Source organism: Lutjanus erythropterus, chromosome 5 (assembly GCF_056507025.1).
Source record: "Lutjanus erythropterus isolate fLutEry1 chromosome 5, fLutEry1.hap2, whole genome shotgun sequence".
NCBI lineage: Eukaryota > Metazoa > Chordata > Actinopteri > Lutjaniformes > Lutjanidae > Lutjanus > Lutjanus erythropterus.
Genome location: NC_139321.1, coordinates 42846803 through 42873016, shown reverse-complemented (window position 1 = coordinate 42873016; position 26214 = coordinate 42846803). Strand labels below are relative to the sequence as shown.

Genomic DNA, 26214 nt, shown 5'->3' with positions numbered 1-26214 from the left:
CACACATATATAGAAATCTTCATATACAGATATATATTAAAAGCACATATAAAATATTAGACAGTCACATCAGAGCTCTGAGCATCTGGTATTTAAAGTGCAGTGTAAACATCATTGTGTAAACAGTGTGTAAAGGAATGTATGACTAGATGAATAAATATGAATATGAATAGAAGTATAACAGAATATTAGTGACTAAGGAATAATTTAAAAATAGGTGCAAATATTTCGATAAAGTGAGCATTATGCACGTAGGTGATGATTGTCTAGTATAAATTGTGGTGGTGCAGGGTTATCATGAAATGGGAAGTGGGTGGGGGATGACACTTGTATGGTGTGTGGGCGCAGGGTGTTCTAGAGTGTAACAGCTTGGGGAAAGAAGCTGTTGCAGAACCTTGCAGAGCTGGCCCTGATGCTGCAGAACCTTCTACCCAATGGCAGGGGGGCAAACAGACTGTGTGATAGGTGGGAGGGGACCTTCACGATAGAGGAGGCTGTGTGTGCACAAATGGAGGGGAGGGAAATCCCTGATCTTCTCAGCTGTCCTCATTATGCTCTGCAGTTCCCGTACAACACAGCAGCCCATCAGGACACTCTCCACAGTGCCTCTGTAGAAGATGGTGAGGATGGGTAGTGGCAGGCTGGCTCTCTCTTTAGTCTCTGCAGGAGGTAGAGGTTGTGCTTTTCTTGTTATGGAGGTGATGTTGAGAGACCAGGTGAGGTTGTCTGCAGTTGTCATGCCAAGGAACTTGGTGCTGCTGACCCTCTCCATTGCAGAGCCACTGATGAATAGTGGAGAGTGGTCAGCCACAATGTCTTCCTGAAGTCAACAATCGGCTCTTTTGTATTATCAGTGTTGAGAGATAAGGTATTGCTGTTTGCAGCAACACACCAGCTGCTCCACCTCCTCTATACGATGTTCATTGTTGCTGATGAGGCCCACCACTGTTGTGTCATCTGCAAACTTCCCAAGATATATTTCATGCCTTGTGGTTTCCATTGAAAAGGGGCGGTACCAAGATGTTAAGGATAGGTTAGTTGGTTTAGGGGAATGGCCCTTTTATTAAAATTCACCTTATAACCAGAAAAACTCCCAAATGCATCAATCAGCTTCATCACCTGTGGGACTGACCGGGATGTTTGGATAATGTTAATAAAACATCATCTGCGTACAGATTAGCTTTAAAATCACATCCTCCAGTATCAGAGGTTCGAGGGCAAGGATAAAGAGGGATGGTGAGGCAGGACAGCTCTGTCGAGTAGACCTTGATAGGTGAAAAGGTTCAGAAATGATACCATTAGTTTTGACTGATGCAATTGGTTTGTTATAGAGTGCCATCACCCATTGAATATATATACATATATATATTCAATGGGTGATATATAAGATTTTTAACTTAAACGGACCACATCTCCTAAAGTCAATTAGGGAAGATATTAAGAGATGGACAATCCTTCCCATTTCATTATGGGGCAGAGCAGAAGTGATTAAAATGCATATTTTACCGAGATTATTATTTCTGATTTCAGCTATACCACTTAAATTCCCCTCTCATTGGTTTAAAGAAATGAATAAGATACTTACAGGTTTCTTGTGGAGGGATAAGAAACTAAGAATTAGTCACAAAAGACTGATGAGACCAAGGAAAAGTGGTGGATTAGCAATACCGGATGTTTATCTATACTATTTGGCTTATAATATTAGATTTCCTTTGTCATGGGCCTATTCATGTTTAGCCTTTGATGGGGCATCCTTGCCATCATGCCTCATATGGAACGACCCCCGTCTAATTGCCGGAGGCAGACCACTGACAAACAATATATGGCAGCACTGTGGTATAAATGAATTGGGGCAGATTGTGGAGGATGGGGATATGGTACCCTTTAATGAGTTGAAAAAGATGTATAATTAAAGAGAGACTGAAATTATTTTTATTATATTATTTACAGTTAAGATAAATGATAAGGTCGTCTCAAAGAATTCATCCACTCAGTAGAGAGCTTGATAATAAATTGAGAGGGATTGCCTTAGGAAGGAGGGTAGTTTCAGCAGTGTATGTGACATTATGCCTTGGTTCTTCAGACAGCCTAGCTTCCATCAAATATCAGTGGGAGAGGGACTTGGGTGTACCCCTCACTACAGCCCAGTGGGAATCTATCAAATATCTATTAGATATCGTGATATCTAAATGTGCTCGATATAAAATCTTACAAACAAAAGTGGTACATAGGGTGTAAAGTACACCATGCACCATGATTTTGGGATAAGGTGATATTAAGTTTGTCTTCTTTTTTAAATGTGAAAATACCTCAGGGTCCATCTGTTGGTGAGACTAGGTGGTTCAGGTGTGATAGACGTCGCCATGGTGTGTTGATCAGACACAGAAGATACAGAAATTTCCTTTACCAGTTTAATGGCAGATATGGTGACTGAGTACGTGTGGTCTAGAGAGAACATACAAGAACCACGAAAATAATCAGATTACACAATGAATATTATTTACATTCATAAAGGAAACAGAAATTAGCACATTAAGATCAATAATAACTATGTGCTCCCTTAAGCTTCTGAGAGAGGGTGACAATAATGGGAAACCATATAACAAACTGCAGTCACTCTCAAACTATAATTATACCTTAATGAGTCAAATGTGTTGCATATTACTATGTTTCCTCAAATTGAAGATTCTCAATACACAGTTACACATTTAAATGTAAGGAAGATAGAAACTAATAACAACAGAGTTTACATCATGGCCACATATATCACTGGAAATAACATATCACTCTGTTGCATCCTATCACCAAATACCTGTGCTGACAAAGATACTCTTTAAGGAGAAGTCATTTGCTATTAGAAACATGAACTTCTGTGCTAACTGGTGAAAATGTAACAAGGTTACATTACTCTGGGAACATAATTAGCTCAGCTGAGCTCAAATATGGGCCATATAACTTTAAACAGGAATGCAAGTGACAAAAAAATCTGCACTTACTTTACAGTCCTCCAAAACTTTCCCCTGCTTCCTTCACCGTATTGAGCTCCCGTTTTTTCTCCTGCACTGGCTTGCTCCCTAATTAACTGCAGCCACTCAAGGAGTGCATGCACTGAGCACAATACGCTGATGCATGTCTCATGATCAAGTCTCTGCACGGAGTCTCTGACACATCATCTGTCTGCATCTTAGGCACAAGGATAGAAAGTATACAGTCGAAGCTTACACATCGCATTATTGCTCTAGCTTTTATGTCAGTTAAACAGATCATTATGATGAATTGGAAATCACACAAATTAAATTGTTTTAAAATAGATAATTGGCTAAAGGACTTTTTGGATTCATTATCAATGGAACAGGCAGCTTCAGCCCTTTTTGAATACGACGATGGAGATGATCGACCCTGGATTTGTATAGGATCTTATCTAGGGAAAATGGTTTGTTGTGTTTAAGAATTTTCCTTAAACACATGATATAGACTAAAAACACCATATATAATGTCTCTCATTCATCACTTATGACTCACAAGCAGTGTGTGGTGGTATTTGTATCTGCATAGACGCTTCCCTCTGCCTGTATTTTCTTATTTTCTCATTATTTTGCTGTGTTCATGATGCTTTACTAATCCAGTGTTGGAAAGATTGGGAAAGAGACTCAACTACCCTTCTGGAGATTCAAGCAACAAATCCTGCATATTCTACCTTTAAATCGTAAAATGAATGCAAAAATACAAAAACAACAGGGGGCAGCCTAGCTCTGATTTCACAAATAATCTGATGGATTGTGTGCATGATGGGCATAATGCATAACGCAGACAGGGACAATGAAAAGCATATGGTTTGTGTGTGTCTGTGTCTGTCTGTGTATGCATGACAGTAAGTTAGAGAGAAAATGGATCTGTTTAATATCAGTGGTTGTAGGGTACATGGTGTACATTACAAATTCAGTAGCTGGGGTGGAACTGATTCAGAATACTCCAGAATGCACACATGCATGTGCAAATTTGCACTGGGATTTCTGTATACACACCCACACAATCACAAAACTGCACACAGTCGTACAAAAGCACTTTTCACATGCACTTGCACATGCTCCCTCACACACACACACACACACACACACACACACACACACACACACACACACACACACAGCTGAGTCAGTGTCAGCAGAGTGGAGCAGAGATGCATGGTGACAGGGCTGCAGTACACTGGATTAATACACTTAGTGTTCCACATGTCAAACTGCATCACTGCCAGCATGAACATTTTAGGCATTCCTTTCTCCCTCTCTCTCCCTCTCAAACAGTCTCTCTCTCTGATTACTTCCACGCCATGGCCAGCTGTCAAATCATCCAGCTGTCCAGTCAACCAGTCGGTCACCCAGCAAACTGGCAAAAATCAAGCTGACAGCCCAGCACCCACCCACCTGTGTACTTAAACAGGATACCAACCAGCCTGCTAGCCAACCACAGAAACACCCAACATGCCAGCCCACCACAACATCAGCCAACAAACAAGGCAACCACTCACAAACCAACCAGCTTCACTTCCAGATTATTAAGTACACAGTCAACAAGCTGAATAATTAATAACTACTCACCCATACAGCTAATCAGTCCCAGTTCCTAACATGACATGCAGCTAGATTACTAGCTCAACTAGTCTGGGTAGTCAAGGTAATAGATACACTCCTAATAGACACAGCCAGCAGGGCATGTAGAGGGTAATTCTACATCGGATGTTTGCAGCCAGTGCACTTGTGGACTGGGTTGGGTTGAGGGTTATGGGAAAAATGTATTCCATTACAGTTACTAATTGCCTGATAAAGAATGTAATCATTAATCTAATCCATGTATCGCAAAATTAGAATAAGGTACCACGATTACTTTCCATTACTTTTGGATTACTGCAAACATTAGTGGTTGGTCCATGTAGGTCAGCGGTTGTTCTAGGTAGCTTAAAATGGTGGTTGGTCCTTGTAGCTAATGTTAGTAGCTAGTCTGTGTAGCTTAACTTGGCAATTGATCTGTGTAGCTGACATTAGCAGTTGGTCTGTGTAGCTTAAATTGGTGGTAGTGTTGTTTTTGGCGGCCTGTTTTGATTTTAGTTTTAGTCTAGTTTTTGTGTCAAACTGTCATTTTAGTTTTTATTAGTTTTAGTCACCTTCATACTCTTTTTTGTCTAGTCAAGTTTTAGTTGACTAAAAGTCTGAGCATTTTAGTCTTATTTTAGTCAGAATAACATTTTCGTCTATTTTCGTCTAGTTTTAGTTGACGAAAACCGATGACATTTTAGTCTAGTTTTAGTCAATGAAAATTGTATTTTACTCTCTTTTTAGTAATGTAATTCTATTTAACCCAATCAATATAGTATAATTTCCTAGTATAGTATAGACCAGGCATATTCAACTAAAATTCAAAGTGGTCCAGTTAGAGAAAATTTCCTAAAGCAAAGGTCCGGAACATCATAATGTCTAACTTGTGTTATGAGAGTTATATATATTTAAGTAGTGTAGTAGTTGTATCAACGTCTACAACTACTACACTACACTGAGGGGTGTCAAACTCATTTTGGTTCAGGAGCCACATACAGCCCAATTTGATCTCAAGTGGGGCGGACCAGTAAAATTAAAGCATAATCTATCAATTATTCTGGTGATTAATCGAGTAATAAGTTTTCTATTACATTACTTTTGCTTTATTTAAGAACAATGGTAATATACAAAAAAGAAGATAAGATAGGTCTATTAAATGAACAACTATAAATTACTAAAGTCAAAATACTCAATAAAGTAACTTTACTTTTACTGTAGATTTATTTTTACTGTTTTTACTTTACTTCCTACCTTTTTTCCAAGTACAAAGGTAAAAGTAAAGGTAGTAATGTCTGCAGAAACCACAAACAGAAGATGGAACTAACTGTTTTAACTGAAACAGTCACCAGAACGTTTTGTTAACATGTTAAAATCACAACATTTTTCTTCTGGAGCAGGACAGACACTCCCAGACCCCCAGAGGACAGAGGACTGGTTTACCAACATGCCACCTTTTTCTTCTCTTATGAGTTTGCAGGTCTGTATTTAGTCATCAAAAAATACCAATAAGAATACCATTAGTACAACAACAGCAATAAAATGTTGATTTTTCAAAAAAGGAAACAATAACATGCAAGATTTTAAAATTGTAATTAAGTAAAAACACTAATACCACAATGTAAAAATACCTAAGTAAAGAATGTGAGTATTTTTTCCATCACAGCAGGTCAGTGATCAGTGTTTCAGTGACTCTCTCTTAAAAACATCGACACCACAACATGATTTTCTATTTTTGGAGCTGCGCACCTTTTTTGGTCATGTCTAGAAGGTAACTCTTTATTTGCACAACTCTCGCGAGAGTTCATTATTTCTACTAAAATAATCAAACTCGAGCGATGTTTCGCGGGTCTAGGGTTCCCTTCTAAACACGACCCTCTCTGTCTCTCTGTCAAACTACAGACAGCAGACTGTCTGTAAACAGCATGATGTTACACTTTGCAGTGTTTCACACAAAGACTTTATTTGTGTGGACACCCAGGTTTGGTTTGTCACCAATTTTGGCATTTTAATTTTTTAATCAGTCCAAGAGGATGACGGTATCAGTGATTGATTAGTGATCAGTCTGCCCTCCTCTCCTCCCCCACCTGTTCACTCTGCTGTGAGAAGATCTGAAAGTTTCTCAGAGAGAAACACAGACTCTCCTGTTTTATGTATAGGCCTCCTTATACAGTTGTTTAATTTTATAAGTGCATCTGGTTGGTGTTGATGTCATTAACCATCACGTTAGTTTAGACTGTTGTAATAAACTCCGTCATTAACAACAGTCTCCTCCACATGCAGCTTCTCTGCGGTTGGTCTGTGCGTTTCCTGATCAGCTAAACCAGCGCTGGAAAGACTAGAATGGTTGCACCAGTTAAAATAGAAGCATCCCGTCAAAATTGAATATCTATTAAGAATTTATTGGTTATAGTCCGGGTCCGTATAGGACGGCATGTGGGTCCAGACTTGGACCGCCGTCCGCCTGTTAGGGACCCCTGGTATAGACAAAACCAGATTTTTCTTTTAGTCAAACCCATTTCACAAATCAAACATGTTATCTTATTATTATATTGTTACTTCATAAACTTGTCGTGTTTTTCCCTGTCATTTTGTCATCTCTCCCCATCTTTTTCCACGACACATTCCGTTTTGTTTTCCACTTGTTTGTACTGAAAGTATGTCCATATATCATGTCTTCGTTTTCTGCCTGGCCATGATCCCACCGCAGCTGCATCTAAATAATGCCGCGAGTGGGGATTGGAAGTGATGTCGCCTGCGTCAGCGCAGTGCGACACACAGCCTAGGAAACAGAAACTAAACATTAAAACGTTATTTCGTCTCATCTCAGTCAACGAAAATGAAGAGACATTTTAGCAGAGTTTTTATTTTGTAAACCACATTTCGTTTAGTTTTTATTCGTCAACAATATTGCTTATATATTTTATTATAGTTATCGTCACATAACCACCATTTATTTTCATCTCGTTTTTGTCACGTGATAAAGGTTCGTTGACAACAATATTTTGTCATAATTTTCGTTGACGAAAGCAACACTAGTTGGTGGTTGGTCTATGTAGTTTAAGCTGGTGGTTGTGTGTGTAGCTAATGTAAGTAGTTGGTCTGAGTAGCTTAATTTGGCAGTTGATCTGTGTGGCTACTGTTAGCAGTTGGTCTATGTAGCTTAAATTGACAATTCTTTTTTAACATTGGCAGTTGGCCTGCGTGGCTAATTTATGTGGATTTTATCCATATATCAGAAGAAGGAAGTACACAGGAGTCCAGTATGTCTTATGCTGAAACTGGTTTAATAATACTTGATCAAGGAGAATGAAGGAATTACCAGTACACAGTATTGATGTTACCTGCATTTCTGTTTCAGTCCGTTTCAGTCCTCTGATATAGTCTTTAAGCATTCACAGACAAGGTTACGATGAACCTACGCCCAAATAAGGTTAGAACCAAAACAGTGAATTAGCCCATTGGTCTGTAAATCCAAACACAGCAATTATGAATACACAAGGTCCGAGACCGCAGTTCCACATCCCTGGCTCCACAGCTCAGGGTCAGTGTTATCCAAACCAGATTACAGTTACATCTTCTCTGTTCAGAGAGATAAGACAATGCCCCTCTGACCTCAGCCGCCATAGCAACACTATCAGGTTGTTCCCTTGTTTATCTGAAAGGAGAAGCCAGCTGCATCTACTGTCTGGAGGAGAGACAGTATGTCTGTTAAAAGTTAGTGTAGATCTCTCAATGGCTCCAAAGCCTTAGCATTTTAGCAAAAGACTGGAAAATTCCCTAACTCTAAAGGGGCATTCACATAATAAGAAATTTGTTCCGGACTCACCGCGAGGTAGGGCGCAGAGAGGCAAAGGACAGCATTACAACCACTACATCCTGTCTGCCAGGTATACAAATGGCTGAGCTAACTTTAGCGCTGGATGTAGCTGAGTTCATAAACTATATGATTCAGATATCTTATAACCCAACCTGACTGTTCACATTTTGCCAGGCATTTATGTGCGAGTTTTTAATGTTGTGTTACAGAGTTTGGGGACCCCTGAAACACTTTTATTTATTTTATTTATTATTTTATTCATATCATGTCTGGAAGAGAACCCTTGATTTGTGAAGTTCTTGTGAGATTTTTTTATGTCGTCCCTTCATTGTGATGTTAAAACGATCACTCTGGCGGTTCTGGGGTTCCCTTCAAGACTCAACCATCAGTCACCGTGTCCTCTGCTTGTGTCACTTCGACACATCTGCAGTCTGTTCTGCCTGTGTCGTCACATTCAGCTGTTATCTCATTGGTTGCACTTTGAAAGGTCAGCAGCAAACAAGGTCAGTTTACATAATTTGAACTTTGAGCGCAGTAGTCAGCAGCAGATCTGAGCGGTGTGTCACGCTGAGGGTGCCACTTGGTTGTGCGACACTGCTATCTCCATAGGAAAACAATGGGACAGCCAGCAAAGTGTTTTTACAGCTGATCATGTGTTGGGGCCTTTATGTTAGCAGTTGGTCTCTGTAGCTTAAGTTGGCGGTTAGTCTGTGTAGCTAACGGTAGTGGTTGTTCTGTATAACTTAAGTTGGGGTTGGTCTGTTTAGCAGAGATCAGCAGATGTTCTGTGTAGTAAACACTTGGTTTGTGCAGCTAACGTTAGCGACTGTTCTGTGTTGTTTACATTTGCAGTTAAGACCAAAATGCACTGCAGGGTTCACTTGACGCATCAATAGACGCGTGTCAAATGAAGCTTATATGGTGTACTGTAGGCTTCAGATTTAAAATTCCAACACCATAGAATCAGCAATATTTTAGGAAAAGATCACTATATACAGTATCTCACAAAAGTGAGTACACTCCTCACATTTCTGCAAATATTTAATTATATCTTTTCATGGGACAACACTGAAGAAATGACAATATAAAGTAGTCAGTGTTCAGCTTGTATAACAGTGTAAATTTACTGTCTCCTCAAAATAACTCAACACACAGCCATTAATGTCTAAACTGCTGGCAACATAAATGAGTACATCCCTTGGTGAAAATGTCCAAATTGGGCCCAAAGTGTCAATATTTTGTGTGGCCACCATTATTTTCCAGCACTGCCTTAACCCTCTTAGGCATGGAGTTCACCAGAGCTTCACAGGTTGCCACTGGAATCCTCTTCCACTCCTCCATGATGACATCACAGAGCTGGTGGATGTTAGAGACCTTGTGCTCCTCCACCTTCCATTTGAGGATGCCCCACAGATGCTCAATAGGGTTTAGGTCTGGAGACATGCTTGGCCAGTCCATCACCTTTACCCTCAGCTTCTTTAGCAAGGCTAAATAATTCATGGTTCCCTCAATGAACTGCATCTCCCCAGTGCTGGCAGCATTCATGCAGCCCCAGACCATGACCCCGAATTTACACCAGTGTCGCGGTGCGCCACAGCATGCAGAGAAATAGCTCCCATTCTAGTCAATGCTGTAATTTACACCAGAAGCGCAGCGGCGTGTCTCAGCAGTGTCCCAGAAGTGGCTTGGCGCTGTGAAGAATACGCAGCAAGTCTATTTTTGATGGATGGTGCGTCAATTGACACAGAGCTGGTCAAATGGGCAGGAAGTCAGGCACGGAAAACGGGAGAATCCGGTTGATTTTCAAAATATAAGACCCCGTGCACTCGCAATCATAAAGACAGAGAGAAAATAAACAATTTAACTATGTAGCCTGCTTATCCATGGTAGAAGCACAAATAGGAAAGAGGAAGGAAAGGAAAAAGGACTTAATCAACAAAATCAGAGCAAATAAACATAATCAGACAGGCAAAACGCTCCGCTGCTGAAACACTTCTGATAACGCTGCTGGTGTAAATTGAAGTCGCGTGCATGTGACGCTACCACCACCATGCTTGACTGTAGGCAAGCCACACTTGTCTTTGTACTTCTCACCTGGTTGCCACCACACACGCTTGACACCATCTTAACCAAATAAGTTTATCTTGGTCTCATCAGACCACAGGACATGATTCAAGTAATCCATGTCCTCAGTCTGCTTGTCTTTAGCAAATTGTTTGCGGGCTTTCTTGTGCATCATCTTTAGAAGAGGCTTCCTTCTGGGACATCAGCCATGCAGACCAATATGATGCAGTGAGCAGTGTATAGTCTGAGCACTGACAGGCTGATCCCCTACCCCTTCAATCCTCTGCAGCAGTGCTGGCAGCACTCGTACGTCTATTTTCCAAAGACAACCTCTGAATATGACGCTGAGCACATGCACTCAACTTCTTTGTTCGACCATGGCGAGGCCTGTTCTGAGTAGAACCTGTCCTGTTAAACTGCTGGTCTTGGCCACCGTGCTGCAGCTCAGTTTCAGGGTGTTGGCAATCTTCTTATAGCCTAGGCCATCTTTATGTAGAGCAACAATTCTTTTTTTCAGATCCTCAGAGAGTTCTTTGCCATGAAGTGCCATGTTCAACTTCCAGTGACCAGCATGAGAGAGTGTGAGCGCAATAACACCAAATTTAACAAACCTGCTCCCCATTCACACCTGAGACCTTGTAACATTAACGAGTCACATGACACCGGGGAGAGAAAATGGCTAACTGGGCCCAATTTGGACATTTTGACCAAGGGGTGTACTCACTTTTGTTGCCAGCAGTTTAGACATTAATGGCTGTGTGTTGAGTTATTTTGAGGGGACAGTAAATTTACACTGTTATACAAGCTGTACACCAGGGGTCACCAACCTTTTTGGTGCTACCTCAAAGGTTCTGAGTAATATGAAGGGCTACTTGTTACCCAACAACATAAATTTGCAGTTTACCTTTAAATAAATATTATTCATTTAATAGCCTACTATTCCTCACAATCATTAACTATTAATAATGATTTACCATCATAGGAAACACAGATATATATATATATATTTAAACATGCCACTTCATTTATTTCCTGTTCATTTGAACAATCTGTTCCAACATTTGAAAGTCAGTTATGACATTTCTGATATTTTTTTCATAGAATTTTTGAGAGTTTTGTACAAATAACCACATTTGTCACATTTTTGTACAAACTTTGGGGAAATCGGGATCACCTTTACAGTGCGCAATGAAGCCCATATGTCGGCCTGTCATGGCGGGAGCACCATCTGTTGTCACAGTCACCAGCTTTTCCAATAGTACCCTTTTCTCCACGAAATAGTCCTTTACTGCGTTGTGATGTCAGCACCCCTTGTTTTTGTCTTCAGTGGCAGTAGCATCAGGAGTTCCTCTTTCGTGGAGAAATCATGAAACACTATTCGGACAAACACTATCAGCTGCGCTGTACTGCTGGTGTCGACTGACTCGTCGCACTGGATGCTAAACCACCTGCACGTACTCAGATCCCGGTTCAGTTGCTCCGTCAAGTTCCCGCACCTAGCTGACACTCTTCTGGCGATTGTACTTGCCCCCAGTTGGACGTCGGAGAGAGCAGAGATGGCTTAGGGACCATTCTTCTCGTCTTTGAGCACAGTGTCTGCAATCACCATCATTGCTCCTTTCAGTACATCTCCATCTGAAAAGGGTTTCTTGTTCTTTGTCAAAAAATGCGCAGCTCTAAACAAGGCTTCAGTTGCTTTTTTTGACTTTTTCCCTGGCTTTGTGAAAAATGACTGCTGTTTGCCCAAAGCTGCCTTTAACTCACAGGTTTTTTCTGCCTGTAATGTGCTGCCAGGTGGGTAGCTAGCACTGAAGCTCTTGTGGCATGTAATGAAGTGTCTCTCAACATTGTGCCGCTTTGCCTTCGCCCCGTAGATGAGACATACAGTCTTTTCTTTCACTGTTGTGAAGAAACTCTTCCTCCCACTCCTCGTTAAAATAGTATGTTTTATTTTCGCTTTTCCATCTTAATCGCTGACCTACTTAGCTCATCATACTGGCTGTGCCTGGCCGCTCGCTATGGAAGCACAAGATAATTACGTCATGTTAAACTTTGACCCCAGACAATGTATGTTAATACATAATAATATATTTTTGTAAATGTTAAATGCAAACTTGCCATTTTCTATATTTATGCAAGTGTTATTGATAAGAAAAAAATAATTTAGACAATTTTTAGACTGAGCTCTATGGTGACTCATGCTATTTTTAGAACATACCCTGCGGGACCAGGTGCTCGCAGGCACCTTATTGGCTACCTCTGCTGTACACTGACTACTTTACATTGTATCAAAGTGTCATTTCTTCAGTGTTGTCCCATGAAAAGATATAATTAAATATTTGCAGAAATGTGAGGGGTGTACTCACTTTTGTGAGATACTGTATATGCATCTTTTTAATTCTTTAGTATTATGATTAGTAATAGTTTATTTCTTTAAAATATCATCCTCTGAGGGCAAAAACTTTCACCTATTTTTCAGATCCATCTATATAATGACTAAATAGTGCACAATATTCATGTTTTTGTATTAAGAAAGCAGGATAATTTACATCAGTGTCACTCAGTTAACATCAGTGAGGATGTTTTAGACCACAGCAAACTGCTCATCAACACACACCAAGAAGATGAAGAGGGAGAGACTGTCTGGACACTTCATCATGACTTACAATAATGCAGCAAAGTGACATTTCATGGAGGAGACAAGCGTCTGTCTGTTTGTTACTGAGACAGGTATTTTAGTCATGGAACTGTTCAGTAACATCAGGATTTATCACCAAAAAAGTTTTATGGCAGCTGGCACTTCACACACGCTCCCCCTCCCTCTCTCCTCTCTCTTGTCTCTCCTCGTTTACAGTTATGAGTAATCGGCAGGGAGTAATTAAGTATTTAAAAGTACACAAATCAGACTTGCCACAAAAAATCATATACCACAGAAGTGTGCGGTAATAATATGTTAAATGATCATAAAAAGTTTTTATATCAAGTCAGCACATCTGTCCATATTCACACACTCTCTCCCTCCCTCGCTGCTGCAGGTCGTTTTTTTTTTTTTTTTCTTTTTTTTTAAACCAGGTTTCAGGTGGAACCAAAGCTCTATCAGCACTTGCTCCTCATGTCTATGCCTTTTTTAAATTCCATTTAACTCTCCCCAAACACTAACTGCAGCTGCAGAAAAAAGCCCTGGTCCTCATTTGATGCTCCAAAATTTAAACAAGTTTGGAATGCAAGCGTCAAGGCAGTGTGTTAGTGTGTTTTGGCCGTTAGTCTGCGTGGCTAAGGCGGTATGTATAGCTTAAGCTGGTGGTTGGTGGGTGTAGCTAACGTTAGAAGTTGGTCTGTGTAGCTAATGTTAGTGGTTCTTCTGTGTAGCTAACACTGGCAGTTGGTCTGCATGACTAATGTTAGCAGTTGGTCTGTGTAGCTTAAGCTGCTGGTTGGTCCGCGTAGCTATCGCTAGCAGTTGGTCTGTGTAGCTTATGTTGATGGCTGTTTTTTTTTTAGCTTAAGTTGGCAGTTGGCCTGTGTAGCAACGTTAAGTCAGGTTTATTTATAAAGCGCATTTAAAACAGCCGAGGTTGACCAAAGTGCTTTACAATAGAATAATGAATGTAAGAAATGAACAACATGGTAAAAACAGCAAGAGCAGCAGAGATAACATAAAAATACCACCCGAAACACAAATAGATAAATAAAGGAACAGAACACAAACAGAATATAAATAAATAAATAAATAAATAAATAAATAAATAAATGAATGAATAAAAGTGAGAGTACAACTCTAAAGACACACAAAAGCCTGAAAAAACATGTGAGTCTTAAGTTTTGCTTTGAAAATATCAACAGAGGGGGAACACTTTATTGAAAAGGGTAGGCTGTTCCAGAGCTTAGGGTCAGCTACAGCGAAAGCCTGATCACCTTTCCCCTTCAGTATTGATCGTGGGACAGCTAAAAGCAGCTGGTCCGAGAATCTGAGTAATCTGGGGTTGGAAAGGGGACAGAGGAGCTCAGACAAGTACTGGTGTGCCAAGCTGTGCAGAGCTCTAAAAACAAATGGGAGAACCTTAAATTCTATTCTGTATTTTTTACTGGAAGCCAGTGAAGGGATGCTAACCGGTGTAATGCTGTCACATTTCTTGGTACCAGTCAGCAATCTGGTGGTGGCGATCTGCACCAGCTGTAGGCAAGCCAAAGAAGACTGACTGATTCCTAAAAAGAGGGAGTTACAGAAATCCAATCAAGAAGAAATAAAGGCATTTTTGACTATCATACATTACTGAAGGAGAGAAATGGCTTGATTTTGGCAATATTTCGGAGCTGGAAAAAACAGCCCTTCAAAACAGAATTTATGTTTGTCAAATTTTTACATTGAGTCGAAAATAAAGCCAAGATTCCTGGCATGAGGATGGAGGTTGGGAACAAGGGGCCCCAAGTGGTCAGCTATTCCCTTGGTGGAGTTGGGGGGACCAAGTAGGACCACTTCTGTCTTACTGTCATTTAACTGAAGGCTATTTTTATCCATCCATTTGATGTCTTGGAGACAATCAAGAAGGGACCTAACTGTGTTATTATTATTGTTACCAGGTTATAACGGGATGTATAGCTGTGTATCATCTGCGTAGCAATGGTATGAGATATTGTATTTTTGAAATATGGAACCCAATTGGAGAAGGTAGAGGGCGAATAATATGGGACCAAATATGGGACCTTGGGGAACACCACAAGTAATGGAAGCAGACAGGGAAAACTGGTTTCCAATCTTCACAGAAAAGGACCTGTCTGTCAAGTAGAAGTCAAACCACTGGAGAGCGCTACCCTGGATACTGACTTGGTTCTCGAGATGGCTGAGGAGAATAACATGGTCAGCCGTGTCGAAAGCAGTTACATTGAGGTTAGGCTTTTTAATAATAGGATGTACTACTACATATTTAAAAGAGGGAACAGAACTGTTGGCTAGATTACTGTTTAAAATGAGAGAAATCATGGGGCTAACAGTGTCAATTACTTCCTTCAACAGGCTTATGGGAATAATGTCTAGGGGACAGGTGGTGGACTTGGTGTGCAAGATAATGTCTTTAATATGACCAAGAGGCACGGGTTCAAACTTGCTGAGGATAGCAGAGCACAAAGAGGGGACGGAGGGGTCGTAGACAGGAGCTGAAATGGCAGAACGATTATCAATTTTACTAGTGAAAATACGTAGATATTCATCACAAGTAACTGTGGTTAGCACAGGGGAGGCAGTAGCAGCAGGGTTAAGGACTGTATAATTGTATCAAAAAAAAAAACTTTGGGAGAGTGGGAGTGTCTGGAAATTATGTCAGCAAAATATTTTTCCATAGCTGCTTTAACACATTTTTGATAGTTGACAAGAGAGCGCCTCATCATGTCATACGAGACTTGAAGCCTGTCTTTTTTCCATTTTCTCTCAGCTTTCCTGCAGTTTCCTAAGAGAGCGAGTGTTGAGCCATGGTTGACATTTGTTTTTAGGTTTCCTGATACTGAGTGGGGCAACAGAGTCCAGGATTGCTGCACAGGTGGAGTTAAACTGGGTGATTAACTCTTCTGTGTCCAGAGAGAAAGAGTGAGCCTCAGAGAAGCGAGACAGAAAAGACGCTGTAAAAGCTTTAGAGAATCCGCTAGCTGTTGAAGGGTTCATTGAGCAGGAGTAGGAAGCTTGTAATTGAGGTTTGGGGCTACCATGAAACAAAGAGGAAAATCTGATGCACAAGTGGTCTGAGATCCCCATGTCCTCCACAGCTAAAGAGGGAATGGTCAGACCGAGTGTAAAAACTAAATCCAGTGTGTGGCCACGATTATGGGTTGGGCTGGAGACAAACTGCACAAAATTAAATTAAATTAATTGATACCCAGTGTTGGGCATGTTACTTTGAAAAAGTAATTAGTTATAGTTACTAGTTACTTCTACCAAAAAAGTAACTGAGTTAGTAACTGAGTTACTCCACTATAAAAGTAACTAGTTGCCAGGGAAAGTAACTATTGTGTTACTTTTTTTTTTTTAAGTTTAAAAATGTCAAAGAATTTGGGTTTTTTTTGAGAACAGGTTTCACAAGCCAGGTGCATAGAGTAGAACAGCAAAGACAGGTACCTGCACAGAGGTTTTAATATTTATTGGACGGCATGGCTCCATGTCCTTCTTTGTTAGCGGAGCTCACGTTAACAGCACCTGGCCTGCTATCATCATTACCAGTGTCAACAGTGTTTTTGGCCACTAGTAGAAGCGTGTGCCATCGAGAGGTGCTTCATTAAATTGGAGTTGCTTACACCGGACGTGGACAAACTCTTTGCTCTGGGACATAATGTACACTCAACATGTACATTTTTACCTTTTACCTCGATGAGGTTAAAGTAGTGCCTGTGTTTCCACCTCGAAAACGCCGTCTTTCCCTGTGACTCCGGACTCGCCATCTCAGATAGTTTGTGTGTGTGCTGCTGTGTGCTGGGTTTGTGTGTAAACACCCGCCCACCTGATGTCTCTAGTTGGCTTAACATGAAATCTTACTCTACCTTAGCCAATCATCATTACTTAGGCGGTTTTCTCGCCCTCCCCTCCCCCCTCACCAAAGGGAAAAAAACACACACATTTGCAGCTCCTGTGTCTGTGTGAGCCAAGTCGGATGACAGCTTCAGTGAGTAGCTTCAGTAACGCACAGTAACGGCGTGTTGGTAACGGTAACAGCGTTGTAACGATAGAAAAAGTAATTAGTTAGATTACTCGTTACTGAAAAAAGTGACAGCGTTTATTTTTAACGCCGTTATTCCCATCACTGATGATACCAAGAAATTCAGTTGCTGTGACATCTGATGAGAGATCAATATGGGGATTAAAATCACCAGAAATTACAATTGTGTCATAGTTTACAACAACTCCAGATAAAAATTCAGCAAACGCAGAGAGAAAAGCAGCATCCAGTGTAGGGGGTCGATAAACAACAACACAGACTGCCTGTTGCAGATGTGTCATAGTGGAACATTTTAGCCAGCATGAACACAAGGAACAATCACTCTGCAGCTAATTCTTAGGATTGAAACATCCCCAGTTGTACACTACAAAAATACCCCAAACAAACAAAGAAAGAAAAACAGTTTGAGCTTAAAGAATCTCAGACTCAAACTGACAACAACAATTACAACAAAAGGAGGAAGCGCCACACGCGATGTCTAGTTACACTTTCAAGGTAGGTGGTAATAGGTTTAGGCACCAAAACTACTTGGTTAATTTTAGAAAAATATGGCGGTCTGTGTTTAAAGAAGGCAGAGAACTGAGGAAACACAAGCAGAGCCCATCACAATGACTATAGGTCATTAAAAGCATAGTTTGGATTATTTGAGGTGGGATTTTGTGGGATACAATGTTTTCACTACTTTACCCTGCCGTCAGACAGCAGGTACATTTTCTCAATCATAAGCCGTAATTTACACCAGATGAGGCTTTGTCATGTTGCGTGTGTGCCACAGGTTTTGTTCCATCATACGAGCGACTGCAATTTCCACCAGCAGCATTTCAGAGGCGTTTCAGCAGTGGAGCATTTTGCCCGTCTGATTATGTTTACTTGCTCTGATTTTGTTGATTAAGTCCTCTTTCTTTGCTCTTTGTGCTTCTTCCATGGATAAGCAGGCTACATAGTTAAACTGTTTATTTTCTTTATGATCGTGAGTCTGCACAGGGTCTTTTTTTTTTTGAAAATTAACCGGATTCTCTCTGCCTTTTCTGTGCCTGACTTCCTATCCGTTCGACCTGCTCTGTGCTAACTGACGCGGCATCTGTCAAACATAGACTTGCTGCGTATTCTCTGCGGAGTGGAGCGCCAAGCCGCTTCTGGGATGCAGCTAAAACGCACTGCAGCACATCTGGTGTAAACACGAGCATTGACTAGAATGGTCGCAATCGGTCATTCTGGTGTAAATTACTGGTAATACTGCCTGTCTGTGCTGCCAGTGTATTATGCCACAGATGGCTGGCAGCTGCTGTAACTAATACACTGACTATTGATAAGTACTTCCTACAGCAACTGCTGATAAACAGTCAGAAGATTGAGTCCATAAGAGTCCTCACACATGGAAAATGCTGTTGCCATGATGCCAAGAAGAAGATGTCATGTGTAAAGATCACAGGAGATTACCCAGAACTCTGTGTGTCAGTGCATTACCTCTCTGCTGGTATGGGCACAGGCATGCATGTGTGTACTGTAGAGGTGCAGATAGGAGGTGTTGAGGAAGCTGTAGGTCAAGAAGAGAGCAAACAATCATGGTAGTTGCATTCATGACATTTTAGGTAACCCCTGCTGCTGTTTGTGGCCACCAGTCACCTCCTACCTGTTTATTTTGGTTCTCTACCAACAACCGTCACCAGCACCCTGATAATTTCCTCACATACTGGACCTCCAGTGGTCACCATGACATGTAGTTGCGCATGGCTGCTTTGGCATACATCATACAAAATCTTTGTGTTATCAGTAAAAAACAGCAGGCTGGAGTTTGGGGATTGAACATCAAGGTCAGTTAAGTTAAGGTGACACTTCCTTCCGTCCTCAGCATCTATTGTTGAGTCGCCCTTGGAATCGCAGACTGCTTCAGCAGAGCTGTTAAGTGCCCAGCAATTGTACTGTCCTACTGCACCAACTAGTAATAAAACTTTATTTTTATTGCACATTTCACACCAAGAAAGCAGCTGAAGGTTCTTTACAAGCAGCACTACCTCTGTGAGGCACAGACAGGTAAGAATGAGGCAGAAAATATGAAGAGCAATGACTGTCAAAAGAAACAAAATAAGTCAAGAGAAGCTGCTTTATAACTTTGCAGAAACTTATTTGTTCAGCATTCCTTCAGTATCACTCAGACAGAGCAAGTCCCTCTTCATAAACCTTCCCCAAATGTATCATAATGTAACCCAGACTGTAAAAATTTCTTACTTACTGAACTGGGTCTTTATTCCTTGTGTTGCTGGGTCATAGTCTTCCTGTTTAAAATTAAATCAAGTATTTGCAGACTGTGGATTTACAATACAGGTCACAAAAGCCTTCCCTTGTTATCTGGAGTCCTTAATTAGATAACAAATTAAAAATTAAAAATGCATTTCATGTATTTTTTTAAAGCTAAACTGCACTGGTTTCTCTTCCTGAAGGAGACCATTTGTTTCCATAAATGTAAGTACACTGTACATTTGTGGCGAAGTGAATCAGGACGGGCAGGTAAGACCAGCCCGTCCTCACCAGAGAAGCGCACATGCTGGTAAGCCAGCAGCTTATTTTGACTGATATGTACATTAATTATTTGGCAGCACCCCCTAGTGGACATAGTAAACATGGCAAGTGAAGTATTAAGAGTGAGAGAGTCTACATTTAGAGGAGTTGGGGTAGATGCCTGGCTCAAACAAGCTTAGGAGAAGTCCTGCGCGGAACAAAAAGTAAACAGAGTTATTTAAAGTGGACTTTGATTTACTGGAGCTTACCAGTGTAACAGTAGTTTGTGTTGAATATTACTGATGTGTGGGGGGTTATGGCTGAGTCTTAAAATGTGGGTCACGCAGACCTGCTGCAGATTTTTTAACATTTTTTGACTAATTTGTGCTTGTGACTAAATCCAGAAATGGTTGGCATGGATCCAAACACAAGAGTCTCAGCTTTCTTATATACACTGTTTGATTATCATAGTAGTCCATCAATCCACTTTGATCTCCATGGACTTTTTTCACTCTTTATGCTACATCAGCTGACCTCCTCCTTTGCTCTCGTCATTATTACTGCAGCCACTAGAGGTTGGCATCAAGTACAGCTGAGTAATATAAGAATATTGTATATTTTGAGATTTGAGATGACTTATCAACTTAGAGTTTGAATACCATTATATTGTGATATAACATTACTGGTGTTAAAGGCTACTTTACAGTAAGGTGATGTAATTTTCTGACTGTTCCAGCTGTTCTGTTTACCTTTACCCACTCCATCATTATATACCCAATACAATTGGTGTCACAATTTCAATATCAAATCGAAAATTGAAAACCAAAATTAGCTTTCAATTTCAATAATCAATATCAAAAGCAGAATCAGCAATTTAACACAGTGTAACTTACCAGCCATTAAGTCGCACTTGATTAGGCCAATTACTTTGCAATGTAATATATAATATAATATTAGCTAAATGTCTTGCAAATAGTTTAAAAAACGTACTGCAAAATATTATTCATCCAGATCAATGTAGCTTTTTGCAAGGTAGATCAATTGGTAACAATATTAGAGAAATATATGTAATAATTGATTGTTATGGCCTTTAAAAAGACCTGCTTTATTATTCTTCTACGTTTGGATTTTATTCATAAATGTCTAGAATATTTTAACTTTGGAGACTTGTTAATAAATTGGATAAAGGTAATGTATAATAACCCAGAGTGTAAAATAATAAATAACGGCTTTTTCTCTGAAACAGTCTTTCAGTATAGAGGTTTAAAACATGAATGTTCTCTGTCTGCATACTTATTTATTATGGCAATCAAAATTTTAGCTCAAAAAATAAGACTCAATGATATAATAGAAAGCTTGAGAATAAATAGTTTATAATCAAAAATTTCGATGCATGCAGATGACGTAAACTTTCAAACTCAGCCAAATATTTCTACTCTTACTGCATTACTTCAAGAGTTAAATAGTTTCTCAACTATTTCTGGACTTAAACCTAATTATGGAAAATGTACTGTGCTGTTAATTGGAGTTTTGAAGGCCACAAGCTTTGAGCTCTGCTGTAATCTACCAACAAATCAGATGGTCCAACAGGGTATACAGAAACATAGGAAACATTACTTAGGAAAACTTTGAGAGAAAACTGCATATTGTTGACAGAAAATTAAAAGTTTGGAGCATGGCTCATTTAACTTTATATGGAAAAGTAACAGTGATAAATTCTTTAGCAATACCACAGTACCACATCAGGTAAGCCTGATAAGATTAGAGGTGTTTGTCTTTGTAACAATCATAAATGTGGTGGCCTCAAATTGCTAAACCTGAGAGCACTCAATTTTGCATTAAAAGCATCCCTTATACCTAAATTTATTTTCAATCCACAGTGGTTCTCAGCAGAAATATTGAAATCTATGTATCCTTTGTTTCAAAAAGGACTCTATCCTTAACTCAGTTCACTGCCTTTAAATTTGTTGCATTAAAGGAGAAGTGTGTGATTTCCAGCGGCATCTAACGTTCAAACCGTATATTGCAACTAAGAGGATTTATCCTGACACCGCCCCTCTCTCTCCAAGAGTACGGTGGCCGTCAGCGGGCAAAATGGCTTCCTCAACACCCACATCAACTAGTTTTTCAAGTGATGAGGTTTGTTTATATAGATAATTTTATAAAATGTATTTCAATAGTCTCTGTAGTATATACATTTCATATAAGATATCGAATATACCTGATTACGCTCCACATCGTGGTCGTGTTTTAGCGAGCTGCTTAGCATGGTGATATAAGCTGACATTGGCGAAGTAATTGTAGTTATTAAGTATGATAGTGATATAGTATTGGCTGGGTGCATATTTATTCCCCGTTTACAGAATCAGAGTCTTGATCGGGAAACGGGGGTGCGAGGAAGGAGTAAGAGAGGCCGAGGTCGCGGTGCAGCCAGGGCTTAGACGAGGGAGAGGTGCCAGCGGGGCGACTGGAGCAGAAGCTTCGCTGGAGGAGGAGGAAAGATTTGAAGCTCTCCAAAGGAGCCGTATAGAAGTAATGGAGGTATGTATCCAGAAAATAATTTTGTTGTATACCTACGTGGTCTGTGTTGCAGCTCAGAGATGTATCCGTAGGTTTTTTCACATTTCAGGGCATATACACTGTATCTTCTGGCGTTTTTCTTGTACAGCCTTCTGAAACTTTAGTTACACATATTTCAACTCCTAAGTATCAGTTATTCATTTTTTACAAACAAAGAAAATAAATAAGCTCTTGTATACAAAACTTAAATTATAAAACAAATTCTCAGTATGTGCTGTAGTCAGTGGGAGTATTTCAATTATTAAACTTACATCTCTTTTCCTTCTGCCGTTTTCATTGTTGGTCGGTTCCGGTGGAAGTTGTAGTCAAAAGCAGCCAGCAGAACTTTTGCCTCATAAACCGGGGGACTGAAAGCGTAGCGTTTGCTGGCATACATCAGAATGTGATTCTGGAATGCCTCCAGGTCAGCAGTTGATCTGATTGAACAATAAATGTAAACTTAAGTCTTTTCAAAAATAATCATTGTATAGTATAGTATAAACAATGTGCATCTGTGTGAAACATTTAGCTGCACTTTACCTGAAGCACAGATATTTATGAACATCCCTCTGCCAACGCTTATTGAGAACAATGTCCTGTAAAGCTTTGTGGCACTTGGAGTCTCTCTGGATCTACTCCTTTCCATGCAGTTCTTCCAGGTGTTCATGTTGGCATCTTCCCGTTTTCCAGGTGTGAATGTTATAGACATGGTAGGTGATGCCAATCCAGTGTCTGTGTAAAAAGTGGAAAAGCTCTCTGAAATGTAGCATTAATTTACAAAAACAAACAATATATATTGTTTGTTTTATTTATATATTTATACATTTTCTCTTTCTCTCTCTCCCTCCCTCTCTCTCTCTTTCACACACACACACACACACACACACACACACACACACACACACACACACACACACACACACAGTATACTTACAAGAAACTGCTCGGTTGTATCAGCCGTCCTACAACACCACCAAAAATGGTTAACAATATCTTTCAACCAGATGAGGAGAGTTGATTGCCCTTTTACCTTTGCTGCCTTTAGGAGAGAAACATAGACATAGACATACATAGGAATTAATGTCATACATAGGTATTCAACCATATTCCATGGAGGGGTAAGAGCATACAGATTTTAATGTCAAAGACTACACCTGATGATTGATTAGCAACCTTCATCCAGAGATGCCTATAAATTCATCATTTTATGATGAATGTATAGGCATAATATGAGCCAGTTTTGAACTTACAGCAGCAATTTTTTTTAGCCAGGTTCTTGGCACCATGCCACATGTCCAGACTGTGATGAATTCCAAGTGCCTTGTATTTGGCTTTGTCTGGGTCTGTATAGTAGAGAAACATGCAATATTACTACAATATTACAGTCACATTTTCAACACATGAATTCATACATTATATCAGATGAAGACTTACTCATAAGAGCTCCAATTTGGGCATGAGCATCAGTGCAGATCTCTACAAGCTTTATCTCAGATGTCAGCTTGTCCACAGTCTGGATAAAACCCTCCCTCTCCATGACGACAGAGTTCCAGGATGTCTGCCGCTTGTCTACAGTGGCAACATGAATGATCTCCTTGGTATCATTCTCCATGGTAGTGTGGCTGCAGTATTGGGCACAGTGGCCTGGTGAGTCATTTCTTCCATCCGCTGAAAAAAGTAACAAATATAGAAGCAAAAAATAAATAAAAGTATCAGCTGCTTACTATCACACTGTCATTGCCCATTGTCTTCAATACTTATTTAGCATGGTATAGCATAAGCTACACACCTAGGACGACAACATCTTTTCCTTGAAGGCGCCTGAGGGCCTCACTCCTCCTCTCATCCCAGAAGTCCTTTATTGTGTCAACACAGTACCTGTCCCGAATGGAGAAGAAGGTATTCTTGTTCACCATCCCCGTGTTCATAAATTTGAACAAGAGGGCAACCTTTGCGTAACTGTTGCCAGACAATAAAATGTTGGTGGACAAGAGAAAATCTCCTGCTTGTATCCCAAACTTCATTACAGGCTGGGACTTCCATCTCCACAAGCTGTGTCCATTGGGACAGACCTAAAAGTCAAAGAAAAGTGAAAAAAACAAACATGCATTTGGCATGTGCAGCATTGGTCTCCACAACAAAATTGTCATTGCTAGACAATCATAAAGTTATGATACGCCATGACTGTCATGACTTACCCATTCAACACTTGCTGCTGTTCCCTTGGTAGTGATGTTTACCTCGAAGGGGGCATTGCTGTTGCACAACATACCAGTCTGCAAAACACCTGTACATTTATCCACTGGCAGGATCAGAAATGTGGCCAGTTGTTTCAGGCAGTCTTCATAGACTATTGCAGCTCTGGCACCTATGATATCATCCTCACACAGGACATGCAGTGGTTCTGGGAAAGCAGGTGCCTGATCACAGAGAGGCTCATCAGGAGGGTCTTCATGTGCAGGCTGGTCATGTATGGTCTCATCAATTCCAATAACTGGAAGTCCATCGATAGATGCTCCTTTCAGTGTGCCACCCATCCTATTGAGGCACAATATGAAGGCATGTCTGCTATGAATATTAAACAAACAAAAAACTATCATACCACACAGCAATAGCAGAATAAGGAATGACTGATAACATACTGTATACAAATTGGTGGAAAATACTCTTCATCTGAGCTGTCATCATTCTTGCTATCACCTTCATCTGCCCAATCAATTCAGTAAAGGACATATTTTAAAAAAAATCTTCTAAAAAGAGATCACAAAATGTTTAGAATTATCACTAGGAAGCATTTCTTACACGCTATTCAAGGGATCATTGAAAATATTTTCCTAAATGTCCTCCTCAACAATACTCACGTCATGTAAGCTGTAAAAAATGAAGAATACACAAATTATGAGTATATTAAAAAGATGAAATAGCTCAAAGATGGTATGGCAAGTTAGCTGTTACCTTTGCTCAAGGCTCTGAATTTCTGTTGCTTCTGCAATGACATCCAAATGCTCATCTCTGTAAACAATAATCACAGAATGTTTCATATGCACAGCAACACACTTATAAAGAAAAATTATTAATCTGCTACTTTATTAGGTTTTCAAATATGTTGGGACCACAATAGTTTCATAGTGAAGACTTGCCTGTCTGTCCCACTAGAAGCACCAATTGTAGACAACGCTGGAGCTGTGATATGAAAAGGTTTTCCCTTCATAGAAGTAGACGTTGAAGGACTACTTTCATAGCTGTAAAACATCAAGAATTGAAGTGCTAGGTTACAGAGAGACACACACCTGTAATGCCTACTGTTAAATCATACAGTGCTGAGAGGAATGGCTAGCCTACACATACAACATTAAATTATACCTATATATCATAAACCACCAGTCAACTGCAAGCGTAGCAGATAAATACAGCTACATGTCCGCTCACTAACATGCAGCTGTATTGATATGTGACATAAACAACTGATACACTTTTATAGGCGAAAATTATCTGAAACTGTGGCTTTATCTTGGTAATTCCACCTGATATCTTGACCATATGTTTGGTGAATACTTGTAAACTTACAGTCATGGTAATAAATACATATTATCGGCAGAAACACGGGGGGTTACTTGCACTGCAAATTTGAAAATGCAAATTTAACACCCTCAGAGTTGAAATTAACACTGACCCAGGGTTTATATGGGAACCACTGGTTAAGTGTTAAATTAACACTTTCAAAAGTGTTAAAATTATTAACACTATGACAGTGTTGCCAAACAAACTCTTAAAGTGTAAAATATTAACACCACAATAGATGACAAGAACACTAGATTAGTGTTCACAGTTCACTAATTAGTGACACCAACAGAGTTAACTATTTAACACTGCACCAGTATTCAAGTAACATTTTGTGGTGTTAAATGTAAATTTAACTAGTGTTTACTATACTACTGATAAGGTGTACATTGTCCACTGGGATTAACACTTTTAAGAGTTA

The 26214-nt window shown here is 40.0% G+C and overlaps 1 pseudogene; it reads right to left on the bottom strand.

Moving 5' to 3' along the window:
• Positions 1-427: 427 nt before the first annotated feature.
• LOC146327313 (uncharacterized) lies at positions 428-24769 on the bottom strand (annotated as a pseudogene).
• Positions 24770-26214: the final 1445 nt, after the last annotated feature.